This window comes from Cynocephalus volans, chromosome 10 (assembly GCF_027409185.1).
Source record: "Cynocephalus volans isolate mCynVol1 chromosome 10, mCynVol1.pri, whole genome shotgun sequence".
NCBI classification, from domain to species: domain Eukaryota; kingdom Metazoa; phylum Chordata; class Mammalia; order Dermoptera; family Cynocephalidae; genus Cynocephalus; species Cynocephalus volans.
Genome location: NC_084469.1, coordinates 51,486,051 through 51,504,347, shown reverse-complemented (window position 1 = coordinate 51,504,347; position 18,297 = coordinate 51,486,051). Strand labels below are relative to the sequence as shown.

Sequence of the window (18,297 nt, the reverse complement as noted above, 5' to 3'; positions counted from 1 at the left end):
ACAATCCAGATTCCCTCCTTTCAGAGTTCACACATAAAATGGTGACACTAACATAGAACTTCAAACCTGATGGGAGTGCAATGAAGTAATAGTTGTGTAGTCACCTGACATCAATTGTCTGGGTTTAAATCTCAAATCTGCTACTTACCAGCTATGTAACCTCTCTGTCATATAACCTACTCATAAGGTTGTTGTGAAGATTGAGTTAATATGTCTAAAGTTCTTTAGAATGTTGCCTGGCACAAAGTGCTCATTTTTATTAAAGAATGAGGGGTCAGACCAAATTTGGGAGACCACTTTGAGGAAGGGAATTCAAGCTGAGACTTGAAGGCAGAGTTGCCAGGCTCCAAAAGGGGGGTACCTGGGTCAAGAGTAAGCCCAGTTTTCTCTCTTCTACAGGTGTTGCCAGTTCATAAATTTCCCAAGATTGGGAGGACCTGGGACACTGCACAAGTGTTATAAAGATATTAATTTGAGGTATGGATATCGAGTATTTCTGCCCGCCGCACTACCGTTCTTTCAGGTGTTCCCTCAAGTGATCTCAAAATCACTTACAAACCAGGGTTTGCAGTGACAGCCTCCGGTGCTTTTAAAAAAGTTAAACATAGTCACTAACATCTAAAAATCAGATTTCATGCAGTAAAAGTGCTAAGTTAAAAAAGGTCAATGGAAACACTTAAAAAAAAAAAAGATGGCGGGTAAGGTGATCCTAACCCTTGACTTGGTGTTGTCAGCACCACGCTCTCCCAAGTGAGCTAACCGGCCTTCCCTATATAGGGATCAGAACCGTGGCTTTGGTGTTATCAGCACCACACTCTCGCAAGTGAGCCACGGGCCGGCCCTAATGGAAACACTTTAAATCAGAAAGGCTTTATTTAATGGGATTTTAAAAACTTGAGCCTATTTAATTTTATTTATCAACACTTATAGAGGGCTTACCATGTGCAAGGCACGATTTTCAGCGCTTTACAAATATAACTCATTTAATCTCACAAAACTCTAATGAGGGAGGCACTGTCGTTAGCACATTTTACTGATGAAGAGACTTAGGAAATAAATGCAAAATGCAAAAGGAAACAGTCTTTCTTCATGCATTCCACAAACATTGAATCGGTGCCCAGAAAGCTTATCTTCCATGAGTACTTCCGGAGGAGTCTCAGAGGAACCCTTCCTCAGCTCAGAGGAATCAAGGATTACAGCGGCGCCCTCTCCCATCACTAATATTTCTCCTCTAGGAGCCCCAAAAGACATTGATTTGCAGTCATCTACACAATATTGACTTGGAGGCCAGGGCTGCACGCAGCACTGAGCCTTCCTTCCTCTCCCGGGCATCAAGGATCACGGAGTCAAGAGCAAGTGTTATCCACGCGCGCCGTTGCCTGCGGATTATTTTCCACTGCCAAGGGAAAGAGCACGCGCTCTCCAGCTCCGCCTCTTCTTCCGGTAGGACAAATTGTGAGGCTCGGATTGGGGTGAGGCGGACCACGCCTCCTCGTGTTCCCCAATCAGCTCCATTACTGGGTGCGCTCCCTTCTTTTCAGCCCCATCCCACTGCCCCACGTTACGTCGCGCCTTCTCTCCTCCTCCGTTATCCCAGGGGCTGCGCCTCGCGCGGCCAACCCACCTCCCCTAGCCTCCTATTGGCTGACCAGGTCCCGCGCGAGCGGGATCGCGCCCTTCGCCCCGCCCCCAAAGCTGGGCCATGCCATCTCCTCCTGCTCTCTCCAAGGGCCAGCGCGAGGCTGGGTATCGGCTGCTTTTGGTGCGCGCAAGGACGCGCGCACCTTTCGCGAGCCACTCCCTCCGCTTTGCCCTGGCAGCCGCGCCGGCTGGCAGCCCCTCCCGCGCACGCGCATTTGCCCACTCCTCTCCTGCCCGTCTGCGGATTGCCTTGCGCTCCGTCTCGCGCCGCAGCCGCCGCAGTAGTGGCATTTTGTGGGGCGCACGCGCACTACATCGTCCGCACCCGTTCCCATCCCGAGGCCGCGGTGGCGGCAGCAGTGAGTCCCTGGGGCGCGCAGGCGCTCTTGCTTCTCTCCTCTGCCCCGCGCTGGTTATTTCCTTGCAGCGTGCGCTCGGGGGCCGTTATCCCCCTGCAACGGTCCCCGCGCCACGCACGCGCGGTAGGGAGGGCGCGCGCGCGGGAGCGGCGACCCCAGGAAGGAGGTGCTGCCGCCGCCGCCGCCTCCACCGCCATTGCGAGAGAGGGAGGGAGCGAGCGGGGCTGGTCCGCCCTCCCCCTAGTTCCCGCCCCTCCCCCCTTCCCCTCCCCATCGCCCGCCCCCAGGGAGAGCCGCGGCGCGGCGGGAGGAGGAGGCGGAGGAGGGAGCCCGCGAGGGAGGGTCCGCCCGGCCCCCCGCCGCCGGAGCCGCCGCCGCCGCAGCCGCCGGAGCCGCCGCTGGACGAGGATCAGGGGAACATGGCGCCGGGGCCGCTGTCGACGCTGCCAGGATCCTGGAGGCCGGGGCCGCGCTGAAGACGGCCAGCTGGTGAGTGCGCGAGCTTGCGGGCCCCGGGCGGCGAGACTGGGCGCCGCCCCGCTGCGGGGTCCAGGGGGAGGCGGGGACGGCGGGGCCCGAAGCCCGCGAACAATGGAGGAGCCGGAGGGGGAGGGGAGAGAGCGGCCCCCTAGCCCCCCGGGCCCCGCCGTCCCCGCCGCTTCGCGCTAAGGCTGGACCCGCGGGGCCCGCCTGCCCTTCGGACTTGTCCCTGCCAGTCCCAGTCCCGCTGTCCTCGCATCAGCTTTCACCCCCGACCCGTTGGGATCTTGGTCACTACCTTGCCCCCCACTCCCACTTCAGCCACCCTGCTTCCAATTTTGCGCCCCCTGCCCTTTCCCTCTTCTGCCCCTCAGTAATGAATGCTCTTCGCTCCTCCTGGACTCCGTAGTGCTCATGGGTCCCACCTCCTTCTCAGTAATTCTTCTGCACCTCTTAATTCTCTCTTTTGAGATCTGTGACCCTTCTGCCTCCCTTTTGATTTTGCTCTCGTCGTCCTTCGGATCAGCCCCCGGCCCCTTCTTTGACCTATCTTCTGGTATTCCTGTCTCAGAATCTTTTGAACCCTCAAGAGTTGTCCCTTTTAGGCCCTGCGGTTCTCCCTCCTTGGAAATCCATCCGAGACCCCAGTTCATCTACACACTACTGCCCCGAGATCTTCGTCTTGGGCACTACTGCCCAAATCCCTGCCCTCTCACAGAACCCACTGCATCCCCGGGATGCCACTCTCCTGGCTCTCTTACCCTTCCATTCCTCAGTTTAGTCCCCTGCCCCCTCTCGGACTTGGATGCATCATGCTTGCCTCCTCCCCTTTCCAGCTCTCGTTCCCGTTTGCCATTCAGATCTTTTGCAATCTTCCAGACCTTTCTGCCTCTCGTCTCTGTCCCTTGTCCGATCTCAGATCTTGTTGTGCCCCCCTAACATGCTTGCTTTCTGACTCTGCCTTCCTGAGAAGCAGCCTTCTCCTCTGACCCTGCTGGTGTCTCATTTTTGCCATTTACTTACCTGATCTCTCTCCCTAATTCAGTCTCCCCTAAGCCTTAGCTCTGCCCCAATGTTCTCTTGGAGGTTTTCTCTCCTCCCCACCTTTTTGGCACTCCTCTGAGCTGTTCCATTCATTTGCACCCTCTTTCTTTGGCTTGTCTCCCCTTCAGTTTTACTCTGTCTCCTCTTTGCTCCAAGTCCTCTCCTCCCCATTTTGACCTTCCTTAGGGTTGTTGCCCTTTACCTCACTATAGCTCTGATAACTCTCTGACCCATCACGCATACCCTTCCCATTCTGCATCTTTACAGACCTACCTCAAATCCTTTTTGCACCTGCTCTTTCTCCTCATTTGTTGTTTGCCACTCCTCTTTTCGCGTGTGTCTGTGTGTGTCCGGTATGGGGTGCCTCCTTTTTATTTAGTGTTTCCTCCCCAGCTCTGCCCTTTTTGGAGCTGTCCACTTGCCTGCATATTGTTTGAACCATTTTTGACTTTCCTATTGCTTTTTTTTTTTTTTTTTACTTTTACTTTTTAGTAGCTAGCCAGTGTAGGGATTAAACCCTGGACCTTGGTGTTATCAGCTCCAGGCTCTTACCAAGTGAGCTTAACCAGCCAGTTAACTTTCCTGTTGCTGTTCCCTGTTAATTCTGTTTTCCACCTGACATTCTCCCACCCCCCCACCATTTTGATTCAGCTCTTAACCCTCCACTCTCTCTTTGCTTGTATTTGTCCTCCCTCCATCGCCCTGCCTCTCACCTCCTTTGTGAGTTCTCTTTCCCCCAATTTTGACATTACGATGTCTTCTTAATTGTTCGTTCCTTCCTACCTTATTCCCCCTACCAGCTCCTTAGTTCTTTGATAGACTATTACTCCCTTTTGATAACCCTCTCCCAGTTCTGTTCTTCTTTGACTTGTTTCCTTACTCACCCTTTTTTTTTTCTTTCCCTTTCTCTTGTATCCTGCCAGGCTCCTTCCTTTCCCATTTAGTTCCTATCAGACCTGATTCTCCCAGCTCCCCACCCATTCCCCATTGAGTGCTTCCTTTTTTCATTCTAGTCTTTATTCTCCATTCAGAGGTGAAGGCGCTAGGTTGGGCTTTAGGTTCTCTAGGTTCTGATTGAGACTGCAGATTCTCTATCCCAGCACCCTGACCCTGAGGGTTTTATCCCCAGGGATCCTGTGAGATCTGGGTAAATAGATGGGGGTTGGTTGATTGGTTACTGCTCTCTGGAGTCTGGGAGTGTCTCCTGCATTTCTCCCACTTCTGCCAGAGCTAGTGGTGGGGGGGTAGATCTCGTTCCATTGCCCCGTTTTCTTTCCTATGCTGTATTTGCTTCTCCCTCCCCTTTAGATATATGTGGGCCTTGCAGCTTCGTGTCCTTTGGAAAAGGGAAATGCAGCTGCTCACAGGTCTTTATTCTCTTTCTCACTTTCTCTTCCTCCTTCTCTGAGCTATTGCAGAGACAGTTGTACCCTTTCCCCCCTTCCACCTCCAAACCAGTACCCCTTGGAAGAACTTAGGAGTGTGGGGTTTTTTTGTTTTGTTTTTTTCCCAGCTGACAAGTCATATTTTTGTTTTGCTTCTAGTTGGGGAAAAGCCAGTTCTCAAGTTCTCTCTGATCCCACCGGGGGTTATGGCCACACTTGGTGTTTACTGCTCTGGGCCTACAGAAGCAGCAGTCTTGTTTTCCTTAATGGCCTCTGGTTTGCAGTGTGACCTTGTGGGGGGGGTTTGGGGAAGGTGGGCTTATTTCTTTTTCACCTCTACCCCAGGAAGGCTTCAGCATCCTGGTCTTCAAAATGTGAGGGCCTGGGTTTGGAAAGCATTTTGTGTTGTTTGTTGAAAGACATAGTGGCAAGTGTCACTCAGATTTCTGCCCTCTGGTATTGCAGGCACTACTAGCCACAGGAGTAGAGTGCCTCTGGGCAAATCCATGCTGGATTCTGGTGGCTCATTGGTATACAAGGGGTATGTGGGTAGACCCTGACATTCCCCAAGCCTGATTTGGTAGTTAGAAAGGGGTGTCAGGAACTGGCTGATATAACTGGATTTTTAGTCTTCTCTGGAAAATGTTCCTTAACTACTTTTCCTTGAGCTGTTTTCTAAAATGATCTTATGGGGGTGGAGTTTAGGAAATTCATTCTGAGGTAGATGTGGTTTTTACTTTTTACAGAAAAGCCATCTAATCATTTTCCTTCCTTAATTTGGCAGAGGGGACCTTTTGTTTGTTCTAGGTTTATTTATTTTATTTCTTAAGTAAATCAAAACCCTGATTTTTTTTTTTTCTTGTGGCCTAGTGTATATTAAAGCAGCCGTCCAGCTGTGAAGGAGCATTTACTGGAAGGACTTTCTTAACTGAGCTGTGATCAAACTTTATTTCAGCACTTATTTAGAAAAAGTTCTGTGTGAACACATTTGAGATAAAAAATACTCACTGTCATCTACAGAATTGGTCCTCTGACTCATCAAATGTTAGGGCATTTATGTATGAGACAGTGAAGGGGAGTGGATAGTATATCCATATGGCTGTTTTATTTTTATTATTTTGACTTCTACTTTTTTTTTTTGGCAGCTGACCAGTATGGGGATCTGAATCCTTGACCGTGGTGTTACAACACGGTGCTCTAACCAGCTGAGCTAACAGGCCAGCCCTTCATATGGCTGTTTTAACTAGCTTTTAAGGACTTTAAAATTTAGTGTCTGGTAATTTTAATCTTTGTGTGGCCTGTTATTGACCTAAGTAATTTTGGTTCATTTCCATTGGTGAATCTTTGGCCTTGTGTATCATGATTAATTTAGTGAATTTATTTTAGAGTTGTATTCCCCATGTTGGTATATAAATAGTTGTTTTGTTTTTTCAGTCTTAATGTGGAAGTGACACCTGATTAAGAATAAAAACTGTATATGCAGTACTTTTAAAATTTGTGTTCCAGAGTTTTAATATCACTGGCAGCATAAAAAGTTTCTGCATGCCCATAGCCTAAGTTTACATGATAGGAAGAAAGGAGACAGAAGAACAGAGTTGATATTTTTTCCTAAACTGGTGACTGATGCTCCAAAGACTGTCATATTTCTCTGATGGTAGCAGAGGCTCCAACCCCAGAATTGACATTTGCTTTCATAATGGAATTGGGTACTACAGAAATGTGCGGTGGTACCCTTGGCCTTCTGGAATAGTTAACGTGCCAGTTGGGGCAGAGTGTAGAGCAGGAGATGGCAGTAGATGACTGTTTTCAACCTAGTAGCATGTCTTCAAGGGCTCTTGCCATGCCTATAAAATCTTTGTAGAAATGGCCTAATCAAAGTTCCTCTCTTCCTTTATTCTTTTTTTAACCTTTCTTTTTGGCTATATACACCACCACCCCTTTCCTAACCCCTTTTTTCTTGGCATGATGAAGGCCAAAGCATTTAGGACAATAACAAATCAGAAAATAGTCATTCTTTTTTTTTTAGAGATGACTGGTAAGGGGATCTTAACCCTTGACTTGGTGTTATCAGCACCACACTCTCCTAAGTGAGCCACGGACCGGCCCAGAAAATGGTCATTCTTAATACCATACAAATGGAAGAAGTTGTCCTTGTGCAGATCCATGGTCCTGATGGTGATGTGTGGGAGGGGTGAGGGTTGTACAGATGACCATAAACTACAGCCTCATAGATGCTTGGTCAGCCTCATAGGTGCTTGCTATGTGATGAGGAAGGAAACGCACCAGGTCAATACAGTTGGAGACTGGGAAAGTGGGAGTAGTTATTTGCCTCTATCTAATCTGGTCTGCTTTCCCATCTTTGGTCTGCTGTGGTTTCTGAGAGGTGTTCAGCCTCTTATAAGGCCTTCCTGTGATCGGCTGTGACTATCGTCATTAACATCCTGGCAGTCTAAACAGTGGTGTCTTATTTTACCCAGTGTGACATGTGATTGATCTAATCTAGTTTTAAAATTTTTTTTCACGATATATGAAATAGGTAAATTGAGATTCTTTGCTTGAAGAGGGAAGGTGAATAACAGAAATACCTCCTTTGACCCCTTGTGTTTGGTGGAACTCAGTTTGAAAATCAGTGCCTAGTATAGCCTTGTCATTTACAGATAGGGAAGTAGAAGGCTTGCTGGGGCATGGTGACAGGCTTCCTTCCATAGTAGAAGAGAACTGGCCATAAAGGCAGGAGACCTGCCTTCTGGTCTAGGCCTTGTCCCAATTAGTTGGGACTTTGGACAATTTGATTCACTCTGGACTTCACCTTCCTAGTCTGAAGTCTGGTGTGCTCTCCAGCTCTGATTGTAGATTCTCATTGTCCTGAGTCACTTACCAAGTTAGAACTGGGATTAACACTGGGCTCCCGGTGCTGCTCTTAGATCCCTCCCTTCCACTCTCCCCACCTTCCTCTTATCAAGTTCTGTAACCCAGGATCAGGGTAGGGGCTCTTTCCCTGGGGGATGGAGTAAAATGAACTGGATTACTTTTGTTGTATATTTTTTTCAAAGATAAATCCTGCCTCTTTTTTTCAGCCATTCACATGGAAATTAGTTTATAATTGCGGGAGATGGGGCTATCCAGATTATATTAGCTACATAACTAGAACTGTACACCTCTTTTAAAAATAATATGGAAATTTTCAAGCTGAGTCATTGTTGACCTAGGCTCTCAAATAGCAATGGTCTGAATAGCACTTGAATTGCTGGTATTAACAAATGCAAACAAATCACTCATGTTCATCTTTTCAAGTTTATTTCTGTTTAATTTTTGATACAGTGCTTTATCAAGTTTCATCTATGAAAAATTCTTACAAATAACTTCTGGCATCTGTCAATCTAATTTTCATTTATTTGCTTCTCTGATATTAAGAATCAACATTAAGTTGATACATCAGCAAAAACCAGGTACATTCAGCCATGAAACATCATCACAGGAAAGTAATATTTATTTTAGTTGAAAATAGCCAGACTTGCCTATGTCTTTTATCTTCCTTTATTGAAACTCATATTTTCATTTTATGAAATTTGCGGTCATCGTGACTGTTGCATTATCTGTAGGTATTTGTAACTTCTTTTGCTCTCCCAGTATCTGCATTCTTATTTGGAATATCTCCTCTTTCTGGTCACTGTAATAAATTGGTAATTGAATTTGAACAATTGAGGCAGCTTCTTATGGTGTACAGAACATTGAAGAGACTCAGGTCCTAGCGTTGGGTTTACCATTTACTAGCTGTGTGATTTTGGCCAAATCATTTTCACTTCTCTGGATACAGTTTCTTCATTTGAAAAATGGTTCTCATTCTGCCTTATTTAATTTATAGATTGATTTATACTTGATTGTCTTCTCTCTAGATAGTAAACTCCTTGAGGATGTGGACCTTTTCATATATCTTTTGTTTCCTATCACACCTAGCAAAGCACGTCATACAGCCCCCACTTCATACATGTTGATGAAACCAAAACAGGTGCCAAAGCTTTTTTTTGAGATGTGTGTACCAAGCATAAAGGGCATTCTTAGCCTTTAAACTCTTAGAGGGCATGCTCTCTTGGTCAGCATTTAATCTGCATACTTTCTGCATCGTAAGTGTCTTGACCAGGGTGACACAGTTAATAAGTGGTAGGGCAGTGTTCTGAATTCAGGTTTGTCTGATTTCTAAATTTGTGCTTATTTTATTAGGCTGCCTTGCCTCTCTGGAATATAAAAATAAACTATACTTCATTCTCTTCAGGAATTTATAGTCATTTGTAAACAGTTAACTATATAAAATAGGATAGACAAAAATATATGCTGAAAAGACTATCTGATTAATGTCTGGTTCCTTGGGAGGCAGTCCCATATTTATAGTCTTTAGTTTTTCATATTCAGAGACTGAGCACACAGTAGGTTCCATGTTACAGTATTTTGAAAAGAATCTACAGCCACAAGTATTGGCTTGTCTTTCTAGCCAACATATTGGAAAAGTTGAGTATTTTATTTTTGACCCAAATTCAGACCCAGGTATAACAGAACTATGCGTAAGTAAACTAGTCTAACAGAAAGAAGATAGAGATGTTTAGTCGTGTAATAGCTCCTTAAATCTATATATATAGTTTTGGCAAATAGAAAAGTATTTGGGTAGCTCCTAATTGAGAGATTATGTTCTGAGAAAACTCTTTAGGCAAATAGAAATGTATAGATAGAATATATATAGCTATAATTTGTCCATTTACAATTTTAAAAAATTAAAAAAGAAATATATAGATAGAAATACACTTTACCTCTGGAGTTGTTTATGTGGCATTCACTATAATACTTTGTTTAGTAACTTTTTGAATTGCAGTTTTAAAAAAATGTTTGGGTGAAGGATGTTGGCCAGTTATAGCTAATTGCCTCCTAAAGTGTAAAAAATTAAAAGAAAAAAACAAACAAACAAAAAAAACATCACACAGAGCATTGTACTTTTCTCATCTCCATTTAAAAGAAAGGTCGAAATTGTGGCTTCATCTCTTGCAGCCTGCACTACTTAGGAATAAGACAAAGGAAAATGATTACTGTTAATTGCCATGGGCAATTAAAAAGGGTTCTTTGTTCAGTAACAAATTGATTGTGTACAAATGAAAGTCAGCACTGCATTAATACAAGATTATTAGATTCTTTAAATCTGCATCTTGTGATGGCTTTCACTTCAAGGGAATTATATCACTGGGAATAGTGTACCTAAATGCTTGATAGCTAACAAGTATCAGTAGGTCTTCATTTTTCAAAAATGCCTATTAAGTTTGTAGGTGGAAGCTGGTGAGTGCTGTTTTTATGATAACTTTTTAATGGCCTGAAATCATTGTATACTTTTTTTTTTTTATATAAGATGACCAGTAAGGGGATCTTAACCCTTGACTTGGTGTTGTCAGCACCACGCTCACCCAGTGAGCAAACCGGCCATCCCTATGTAGGGATCCGAACCCGGGGCCTTGGTGTTATCAGCACCGCACTCTCTCAAGTGAGCCATGGGCCAGCCCTATTTGTATACTTTTTTAATGCTGTTGACCTATGAGAAATTTCTGCCTCTGATTGGTCAGTCAGTTGAGGAATGCAGATAAAATCTTTGATAAATGAGGAAAGAGAGAAAAAAGCTTCTGACTGCTGCAGGAGCATGTCTTAGCTGTTGGCATGTGCCCAGTATTAGTCAGTCAACAGCCACAAAGACTTAAAAATGACAGCATTAGCAAAGTAGTTGTGATTTGATGTTATGTTTGTATACAAGGAGTACATATTTTCTTGTGTACAGATCTCCTTAAGTTTTTTTTTTATTTACTTTTAATTTTTTTATTTTATTTTATTATTATTATTATTTTTTGTCTTTCTTGTGACTGGCCGCACCGCGCTCAGCCAGTGAGCGCACCGGCCATCCCTATATAGGATCCGAACCCACGGTGGGAGTGCTGCTGCGCTCCCAGCGCCACACTCTCCCGAGTGCACCACGGGGTCGGCCCTTTATTTACTTTTTTAAAAAAAGTTATAATCTACATGTAGAAAAGTACATCTTAAGTATACATGTAGAAAAGTACATCTTAAGTGTATATGTAGAAAAGTACAATCTTAAGTGTACATTTCTGAATTTTTTATATGTTGTGTAGACCCCTTTTTTTTTTTTTTTTAAGATGACCGGTAAGGGGATCTCAACCCTTGGCTTGGTGTTGTCAGCACCACGCTCAGCCAGTGAGCCAACCGGCCATCCCTATATAGGATCCGAACCCGTGGCCTTGGTGTTATCAGCACCGCACTCTCCCGAGTGAGCCACGGGCCGGCCCCTGTGTAGACCCCTTTTTCATATCATGGGGCATAATTTCCTTGTCTACGTAATTCTTCTTAATTGGAAATTGAAATCTTTGGGGCCGGCTCGTGGCTCACTTGGGAGAGTGCGGTGCTGATAACACCAAGGCCATGGGTTCGGATCTCATATAGGGATGGCCGGTTGGCTCACTGGGTGAGCGTGGTGCTGACAACACCAAGTCAAGGGTTAAGATCCCCTTACCAGTCATCTTTAAAAAAAAAAAAGAAAAGAAAAGAAATTGAGATCTTCTATATGTAAGGCACTTCAGTCATGACTTTATGTTTAATATACAAATGTGAACATGTAGGTTATTTCTAACTTTTCCAAGTCTGGTCAAGGTCACATATCTGATAAAGAATGGGATAATAGCAGTCTCATTGTGTAAGTTACCACAAGTGTGAAAGCCTTCTTTTAACCACAGATCTTTCCTATTTATGTTGTAATTCCAGATTATTCTGGTCTCTGCTGGAATTAAAAGGAGATAGTGGTCACTGCTGGTGAGAACTTGATGGGACTGGTACTCAAACTGCTGTCAGGGCCACAACTGGTGTGAACTTTCTGGAAAGCAATTTGGCATTGTTTTAAGAGACATACAATCCTTGATCTACTTATAGTAATCTGTATGGATCAAGAAATAAAGATGCAAATCAAGATTGTGTACAAAGATGTTAACTATAGTGATGTTCCCAAATTTAAAAAAAAGAAAGAAACAATCTAAATATTTTAACCTTAGGGGAATGGTTGCTTTTTGGAAAAGTATGGAGTCATTTAAAAAGTATGTTTTTGAGAATACTTGACATGGGAAAGTGAACACAAAATAAAATTGAGTATGGGAAAAAGCAGGATATAGAACTATAAACAATATGAGTCCAGTTATTTTAAAATATATATTGGAAAAACTGGAAGACATATGCTGAAATGCTTTTAGTAGTTATCTCTAGGTTGTAGGATTTGAGGTGACTAAAAATTTTTTTCTAAATCTGGATTTTTGAAAAAAATTTTTGGCAGCTAACCAGTACAGGGATCAAACCCTGAACCTTGTTGTTATCAGCACCATGCTCTAACCAATTGAGCTAACTGTCCAGCTGCCAAAAGATAAAAATAAAAAAAATTTTAGTGAGTTTTCCCAGTTTTCTACAGTGTTTTTACTGATTTTACTATTTTTGAGTCAGAAAAAAAAGGTTAAACAAGTTTGGTTTTTTGCAGTTTGCTTTTTTTTTTATTATGTTTGCTTTTTCCTTATAAACATATAAAGGGAAAATTGAGCTGAAAAGCAAGAAATTAATTAGTAATGGTAAGATCTGTTGGACTCTAGTACCTTTGAAAGTAAGGCAGTCCCCTTTTCTTAGAGGATAATCAAATAAATTAGTAAGAATATTAGCAGTTAATAACAGTAATCTGCTATTGCTTACCAGAAGACTACTGAGTGTTACCTCATATTCTCCTCTAAATAACCCTCTGAGGTAGGTGGTATTTTCATCTTCTAGTTGGGGAACTGAGGCACTGAGAGGGGACTTGCCCAAGGCCACATGCAGAACCTCTGCTGTCTGCTGCCTTCTTTCCAGAATCCTTTCACACAATGCTATCTCAGCCCAGAGATGAAGAAACTAAAGTCTTCTGCATGGCTAATAGCTAGAGCTAAACCCTTAGTTCTTTTTTCAGCAAGGTTCACCCCCACCCCCCCACCCCCAATGTGCTTGTTTTAGAAAAAAGGAACTATTGGTCAAACAGGAATGGCCATGAAGTCAGTTATGCCTACCTTTTATGGGCCAAAAAATTTTAAATAAGATTTAAATAATTCTGTTTATTGAATACTTATTTAAATATTTAAATAATTTATATAATAAAGAGCTATTAAGCAGAAGACGGAAAAAACTAGTTCTTTGCAGCTCCAGAAGCTAGAAGGGGACAAGTTTCATTTCTCCTTTTTCCTCCTCATTCAACTGATGTTTGGGTATCCACACTGGTTAGAGTAGCAGTCACACAACACATGCCTCTTCCTTCTCAGGGAATTTATATGCCACTTACAAAACAAAAGCAATTCTTCCCTTACAGCTAACACAAGGAACACCCTGTTTCTGTACCAGAAAGTAAAAATTTTAGAAGGCAAGTGGTCTGATTTTTTTCCCCCTTGATCTTATCTTAAGGAATTAAGTGTGACTAAACACTTCAACACATGAATGCATTGACTAGGAAGACAGATTTCATCTTATGAAAAATAACTTTTTGGGGGCCGGCCTACGGCTCACTCGGTAGAGTGCGGTGCTGATAACACCAAGGCCACGGGTTCGGATCCCTATATAGGGATGGCTGGTTGCTCACTGGCTGAGCATGGTGCTGACAACACCAAGTCAAGGGTTAAGATCCCCTTACCGGTCATCTTTTAAAAAAAAAAAAAGAAAGAGAAGAAAAATAACTTTTTAAGAAAGTTAGTCCAAGTTCTGTTTTACCTTGAATAAGGTATAATTTGGAGATTTTAAAGTTTACTTATTTGCTTTTATTGTTGTTACTTAACAAGACACTTGCATACACATATTTGTGTTTATTTACTGATCATTCTTTCTCTCATTAGGGACAGTACCAGAAGACCTGACATTTTAGTTGCAATGCAAGGGGACCAGGAAGAAATTGCAAATAAAGAGTTTTGGAATCTCTTCCTTTTTGTTCCTCCATTTTTTCTGTGATGTTGCGTAGAACAGGGCTTAACAGGTCAATAGGAGCACAGTATTTGTTGAATAAAGGTACAGGTTTTTGAAAAAGAAATCTGGAACAGATGAAGTGTCTGGACTCTTTTTCAGTCAGGGATTCCTCAAGTGATATAGAGGAAAGAAGCTTTTCTGCTGTTAGTTTTCATTTTGCTTCAAATGAACTTTGTGACCTCGAACAAGTCATTTATTCTTATTTTAATTTGAGTTCTCTTTTCTATAAAATGAGCTTAAATACCTACTGTGCCTGCCACAAAGTCTTTTTTTCTTTTCTTTTCTTTTTTTTTTTTTTTGCGAACTAAATGCCATGAGTTAACATGAAAAGTCTGTAAATTGGGAGGACCCTTTTAGTTTGTTGCAAGAACGAAAGAGAACAATTTGAGTAATTAAAATGTTCAGGTAAGTGAGTATGTTAGAGTACTACAAAGACAGCATGACGAAATTTTGGATCAGTAGAGCAGCTCATGCTACTGATTTGTTATCTCTTGGTCTTTGTACAACTTGTAACTTGCCTCCAGGTAGCAGTTTTAGGGTCTTATCAGTAAGTGTCACATGTCTAATGTTAACTCCAGGTCAGAGGCTAAATAGCAGTCGTTGAGGTTTCTTTGATATGCCCAGTGTTAGGACTGAGCCCTCAGTTATTCTTTCTCTGGTGACACATCGTGTGAATCTGTTTCCTTTCCCACCTCTTACCAGCTTTGCATCCTCAGACAAGGCGCTTAAACTTTTGGTGCCTCAGGCATCTCATCTATAAAAAGGGATATAGTAGAGTCTATTCATAGGGTCACTATGCACATTAAAATAATGTATTGAAGGGCCAGCCTGTGGCTCACTCAGGAGAGTGCGGTGCTGATAACACCAAGGCCACGGGTTCGGATCCCATATAGGGATGGCCGGTTTGCTCACTGGCTGAGCGTGGTGCTGACAACACCAAGTCAAGGGTTAAGATCCCCTTACCGGTCATCTTTTAAAAAAATAAATAAATAAAATAGTGTATTTAAGAAGCTTAAAATAATGCCTAGATCATGATAAATGCTCAGTAAATGTCATTATTAGTGCTATGGTACGTGGATTTGGCTTTTATATACCAGCTGAATATGGTGGTGGAGGAAAAATAGAAGTTTACCAATTTTTAGTATTGCCAAGGAGGGCATTTCAAAGGAAGAGAGTGGGCCGGCCCGTGGCTCACTCGGGAGAGTGTGGTGCTGATAACACCAAGGCCCCGGGTTCGGATCCCATATAGGGATGGCCGGTTTGCTCACTGGCTGAGCGTGGTGCTGACAACACCAAGTCAAGGGTTAAGATCCCCTTACCGGTCATCTTTAAAAAAAAATAATAATAAAATAAAATAAAAGAAAGAGAGAAATGATTCTCTGCATTAGTCTGTAAAAAATAGAGCCCAATATCAGAATAAAAGACGGAACTTCCCAAGGGAATTGGCAGCCTCATGTGGACGTATGTAGGTATGTGTTTCTACTTATTTTATATAGACTGGGGAAAACTTTGCCATGGGCCAGCACCGATACGACAGCCAGTTTCTCCATTTATTCTTTCACCTTAAATAAGCTGTTTTATTTCTCTGAGCCTTAACTTTCTCATCTGTAGAATAAGGATATTAATATCCTTATTAATACCTTACAGAGCTGTTTTGAAAAACTGAGGCAATGTATGAAAAGTGTTTGGCATACAAGGATACTTCAAAAGGTTCATGGAAAGATTTGTATTATCTTTTTCTTTTTCTTTTTTTTTTTTTTCCGGTGGCTGGCTGGTATGGGGATCTGAACCCTTGACCTTGGTGTTATAGCACTGCACTGTAACCAGCTGAGCTAATTGGCAACCCTATTTGTATTATCTTCTAATTCTGGTTTCCCATGAACTTTTTGAAGTATCATCATATCGTAAGCATTCAATTGATAAGGATTGTTGTTATTCCCAAATGCTAAGTATTTATTGGGTGTCATTAAGTGAAGTTCATTGTGCTATTTCCTACTGGGAATTCCAAGAAGTAGGATATTGTGCTTGATTGTACAAGTCTCCTACGAGGTGTCTGTCTTTTCTTACTTTCCTCTCTGCAAGCCACTGGGGTCACTAAAACAAAAAGTTAAATGTTGTACTCCCCTTCAGGTCTTCTATGTTGCCTATAAGATAAAGGCCAGACTCATTAGTGTGGCCTGTAGAATCCTTTAGTTTGGCCCATCCTGTCTTCCTGTTTTCATACTTCTCCCATTTAGATACCTGTCCTCCAGCCATAGGTGACTGCTCAGCGTTCCAAAATATCCCTTATTTTCTGCCTCTCCATTTTGATGGAGCCAGTTCCCCTCTCTAGAGTATCCTTACCAACCGTTCTCTCATTGGTGAATTTCCTACTCATCCTTCCACGTCTCCTTGTGTCCACAATTCACAGAGACCTTGTTTACTCGGATTTTCTCAGTTCTGTTCCATTAGCACCTTGCTGGGGATATGACGCATATCATTTGTTTTTGTGTAGTGATATGTTCGTATAGTTTTGCGTTAGTAGCCATGAAACACCATGCACTGTTCCCTTATCCCTGTCCCCCAGCCACCTAGTTGTCTTCAGAGACATCAGTGTTCTATCAGAGATATTTTTTCGTTCCAGAGAGATAGTTTATGTGCATGTAAACAAGTAAATATAAATATGAATGACCCCCTCCCCTTTACATGAGTAGTAGCATAACGACGGTTCTGCATCTTCCTTTTTTTGCTTAATATATTGGGAGATCAGTCCATATTAGCGTTGAGGGAGCTTCCACATTCTTTTTTACAGCCTCATGGTATTCCATTAGACAGATACAGTATAATTGATTTAGTTGATCTATTGATTTGTTTCCAGTTCCTTGCTTTTGCAATCTGTGTTATAGAGACAACTTGAATAGTATCATTTTGAACAAGTGAGATTATTCCTGTAGGAGAAATTCCTAGAAGTGGAATAGTTGTTTCCTGTTCCTTGAAGCTAGCGATTTGTTCTTTTTTGTTTTCCAAGTTGTCTAGTAAAGTGCTTCACTTGTTGTGTGCTTACCTAATGTATGAATGAAGGATAGAATAGTCTAGCTGGGGAGACGACAGATTTTTGAAAAAAAGTTGAACCTTGATATCCTAAGGGAGTGTATCAGGGGTCTACAGCTAAGTGCTAAAGCTTGCAGAAGTTGCTGGGGCTGTCCCTATATCTTTGGGCATTATGAATAATAACTCGTAGGATATGGTTGAAAGGTGTCTTAGCATGGGATAGATTGGACTTTCTAAAACCCACTTCCTAATATGGCAGTCAACACAACATCCCTCTCTTACCCTTGGGGAAATCCTTTAACTAGTGAAATTAGGTCCTCAGAGATAGCAACTAGTGCAGTAATAATAGCCAGTACTTCCTTAGTTCTTTCTATATGCTATGCACTGTTTAATGCACTTTACATGTGTTAACTCAAGGAATCCACATAACAGTCCTATGAAATAGGTGCTATCCTGTACCCATTACTTAGATGAGGAAACTGAGGCAGCACATGCGAGACGATGTAGGTGAAGGATTCAGAAAAAGGAGAATGAAAAACTCACCACTTCAGAGGCAGCCCATGGCTCACTTGGGAGAGCGTGGTGCTGACAACACCAAGTCAAGGATTAAAATCCCCTTACCCGTCATCTTTAAACTCACCCCTCTCCCACTTAGAAAATACCAAGCTGATTTTGTGTGGGTTCTGTCTTCCTCTCCCTCCTCTTCCCCCTTGTTTTATTAATTTGAGATTAATTGCCTGTGATTTCAGGTACTGACCTTGATTTTTGGGAAATGTTTCTTCTATTTGGATGGGTATAGTGTATTCTTTGGTTTGTTCCTTTGATCCCTAGTTTAGCTTACATGTTAAAGATTTCTAGAGTGATCTAGCAGTTAATTCCAGTTCTTTTTTCCCCTCCTCCTTTTTAGTGAGATCTTAACGAGGCTTTATAATATAGTTTTTTCAGTTTAGGGTATTTTCATCCTACTTTATCTTAGCAAAATACAATCAAAGCCCGTCACCCATTGATTTCTCTGATGCCTCCTTGAGTATTTTGGTTTGAGTAAGAACTCTGGAAATTTTGGTATTGCAGGATGCTGCAGTGATGTATGTTGTCATCAGTCAGCCTGCAATGTTTGCTTTAATGCCTGTTTCAACACCCCGTCTTTATTTCCAAGGTCTGAATTAGCATCGTGCTGCTTTTACATCAGCCCTATCTAGCAGAACTTTCTGTACTGTCCACTAGTAGCCACTAGCCACACGTCACTACTTAAATGTAACTAGTGGGAACTGAAAACTAAATTTTTAATTTTGATCAATTCAACT

The 18,297-nt window shown here is 42.6% G+C and overlaps 1 protein-coding gene across 4 annotated transcripts in view; it reads left to right on the top strand.

The window, feature by feature from the left end:
* The first annotated feature begins 2,110 nt into the window (after positions 1-2,110).
* ARHGAP35 (Rho GTPase activating protein 35) overlaps positions 2,111-18,297 on the top strand; it is a 133,797-nt gene continuing 117,610 nt past the window's right edge. For 3 of the 4 annotated variants that reach the window (XM_063109411.1, XM_063109412.1, XM_063109413.1), the window contains exon 1: positions 2,111-2,489. The gene's annotated coding sequence lies outside the window, so the exon portion shown is untranslated. The remainder of the gene's footprint in view (positions 2,490-18,297) is intronic. The other variant, XM_063109410.1, reaches the window with a different exon arrangement.